Source organism: Hippoglossus hippoglossus, chromosome 5, assembly GCF_009819705.1.
Source record: "Hippoglossus hippoglossus isolate fHipHip1 chromosome 5, fHipHip1.pri, whole genome shotgun sequence".
NCBI lineage: Eukaryota > Metazoa > Chordata > Actinopteri > Pleuronectiformes > Pleuronectidae > Hippoglossus > Hippoglossus hippoglossus.
The window spans coordinates 27,858,906-27,862,632 of NC_047155.1; positions in this window are offsets into that span (position 1 = coordinate 27,858,906).

Genomic DNA, 3,727 nt, shown 5'->3' on the forward strand with positions numbered 1-3,727 from the left:
GTCCACAAAACACTTTTGGAGTTTCAGGGGTAGACAGTGTTGCAGCCAAATCCAATACTATTGAAGTAAATGGGACCACTTCTTCAGACGAAATAAAACAACAGAAAAAACACATAACATGCCTCCATACTGCTCTCGTGCTGACATCCAAGTGTCTGTAAGTCCCTCCATTTAAATTAGACTTGAAGCGACGTCATTTACATCGTGTTTTTAGCCTGAATGTGTGTAAATGACCTCATTTCGAGTCAAATTTGAATGTCGGGGCTTGTGGAGACTTGGATGACACCACAGGAGCAGTATGGAGGATTTTTATGTATTTTTTCCGTTGTTTTTTTTTTTTCGTTTTAAAGAAGTGGTCCAATTTACTTCAATTGTATTGGATTTAGCCGCAATGCTGTTTACCCCTGAGACTAAAGTGTTTTGTGAACTGAAGTAGGAAAAACTACTCACGTCAGCCTCCTAGTTGAAATTTCAGGTCACAACAGCTCCTACAAGACAAAAACAGCCACAGACGTCAGTGAACAAGTCACAAAACCGCTGCATCATTTCTGACAGAAACCAAATTTAATTCAGAATGACAATTAAATAACTAATACAGTAGATTATGACAAATAAAAAGGCCCTACAACAAGTAACCAGACTCGATAGGAAGTATGACACGTATGGAAAATAAATTAGAAATATATAAATGATATATTGTTTTAGCATGTTATCTAAATAGCACACCAAGAAGACAACTCTTGGTTTGGCAGCATACATGTTGCCAAAGTAGATAACCTAGCTGAGCAAAAGTTTAGTCATAGACAAGCTTTAATGAATGCCCCCATTTCACAAAAGTTTTTGTCCTGCACTTACTGTTTGTTGATTCATGATAATACAAACTGATAAATCTCAGACATCCGGTATTAACATCCATCCTGAGTGACCTGATCTCTCGTGGTCAGTGTTAGGTATGTTCACACCTGACAGTAAAATGCATCCTGAATGTCTCTTCTGTGACCACTTGTGATCAGATCTCCTATGTGGCCCAGGACACACATGCGTTCACACAGCCAAAAGTACGTGTCCCAAACCTCCTCCCTGAGGGATCAGATCCGGTGCATTTGGGTGCGTTCACACCTGCACTTAGCGCTGAACACTTGTGATCGGATCACTCAGGATTGCCATTTTTTTTCTGTGTGCGAGCTCCTTCCTGTTTTACATCAGGTCTTTGTTGCTTGGCCTCACAAGTGTTGACACAAAAACTGCAGCTCCTTCGGCTATTTCATCCAAACTGCGTGACTTCTGTTCGCCTCACGCATGCTTACACACATTTGTCATTCATTGTGTCTGCCTTCCCACACTCACTCTCTCTCAGTAATTGCAGCCTGTAACACTATTCTAACCTTCCCCGACAACACCTGTGTGTGTGATTTATGTTCACGTGCAGCCAGATACCCATTAGGGTGATCTCTGCTGCCAATCAGATCACTCAGACATTGGCTGGAGAGGCATGACCCCTTTTCTCAGTCTGGATTTGGCGATGAGTCAGCAGCTATGATAAGACACCGGAGCTCACGGGACAGGAAATGGGCGGATGTGAACATTTCTGTACATAAATCCAAAGCTATGGCTCATCCTCAGTCCTCAACCCATTAGTGTTCATAAACCCTTTTCGACTGGACAGGTGTATGTGTGTAATAGTGCTGAATGAGGTTTATGTGCAGTGAATCTGTTCAGGCCTGTTGACATGTTAGAAGAAAGCCAAGGGCACACAAATCACAGCTGTTTACAATGACTGTGTAAAGCTATTTTAATATTATAATACAAACATTGTCTTTTCTTATTTTGTTTTCATTTTCTAATTTTACACTCTTGCTACAGATTGTATGTGTAAGAAAAACTGACAAAGCAAATGAAATCATCTCAAATATATTTCTCGTCACAATTTGTTTTCAACTATGTCAACAAAAGAAGAGGTATATTAAACCCTTTCCCTGGTCTGATTGTGTGTGGTTCTACTGTTCATTTAAAACTAAAAATGTGCTACTGATGGCTTATAGATTCAATATTTTATTTCTTTTCATTTTCTTTTCTTTTTAGCCTCAAGGGGTCTGAAAACCTTTGCCTGTTGTTTCTATGGAAATCAAGGTAATCACAAACTTGGTAACTAATTAATGATGGCTCATCGTGGACTTTCTGAGCAAAACGGAGCAACAAGGCTTTTGAATTCATCCGAAGTTTCCCAGAATCCAAGTGAACTAACATAAGCTGTATGTTTTCTTGTCACGTTAATGTTATCTCCCACTTGTCATTAGTGGTGCAACGTGTGACAAGGTTTTTAGTCCAGTGATTGGATGTTTCTTTACATAATTCACCTTGGACTTAACAGTTAACTTTTCTCCCAATATTGTGTTCAACCTTTTACCAAATAAACATGTATATATTTTCTAATGGTTTTTCTAACTTTCCTCTTTTGTACAGTTGATTCAATCTGGTTATGCCGATAAAAACCAAAGAAGTGCTCCACCTGTTAGACATATAAAGCCATTTTCAGGAATGAACTCCAGAGTTTTCCTTTCACACATGAACATCACAACAGGGGAGATGCTCTGCTGGGACACGTTCTCAACTACAGAGAAATCACTGAAGCGTTCAGGCGAGGAGTGTTGGAAATGTAATCAACACACTCTACATAAACTGAATAACATGGAACAAAGCCCAATGTGACTATCATGTTAATGGTATTTTTGGCTTTTAAGTCTGATATAGAGTCATAAATTGACATACAAAAGCCACTTAATGGTTGCTAAAGCTACCAGTTAGGGTTTTTCAATGCTGATGTCTGGAGAGCAGGGTTAACATCCAATAAATAATGCCAATAATATGTTGTTTTTATTTTTTGTATCTGATAAAATATAATAATTTAAGGATAATAACAAATGAGACAAAATAATTGAACCTAAAAGAGCATTTACTTAACACTAATGCATTATTTATAATTTCTTGCTTCAGTAAATATGCACTCTTTACTAAAATAATGTCCACAAATAATCAGAAATCTAAACTCTAACAAAAGAAAACATACTTAAATGTGGCTGCAGAGAAATCAAGATCTCTTTTCCAAGAGCAGCCTGAGAACAAGAAACATTCACAATCAGGAAAGGAGTTAATGGATCGTGTGCTGAATGTGCTGGTTTTAAATGAGAGAAGAGAGGTTAGGTAATTAGGAGCTTTAATGAGCTGACTATCTCTTCTTGTTTGTAATGAAGTCCATCCAACCGAGTGATACAGAGAACAATGATGTGTGCAGAACTTGTCATTTGTGATGAAGCCTAATGCACTGTGATACACTGGGTTTAACTGCTGGAGAGCTGTGTGACAGTATAGAATATCTCCATAGTCAAGGACTGACATGGAGGTAGGCCGGACAATAGTTTTTCAGATTGATGGAGAATATATAATCCTGTAGCAGAAACTGAGTTTGATGTTTAATTTCCGGGTTAAGTTGTTGAATATGTCTTTAGAATGAGAGCGACCTATTGAGCCAAATGACAGTTTAACTTATGAAATGAAAAAGTAACACATTTATGGATTATAAAATATTTTAATTCCCTTGTGTATATATATATATATATATATATATACACAACATATATGTATATATATATATATATATATATACACAACAACAAGATGAAATATTTTTGGAAGGTTTGACTGAAATGCTAATTCTAAATTTTAATAC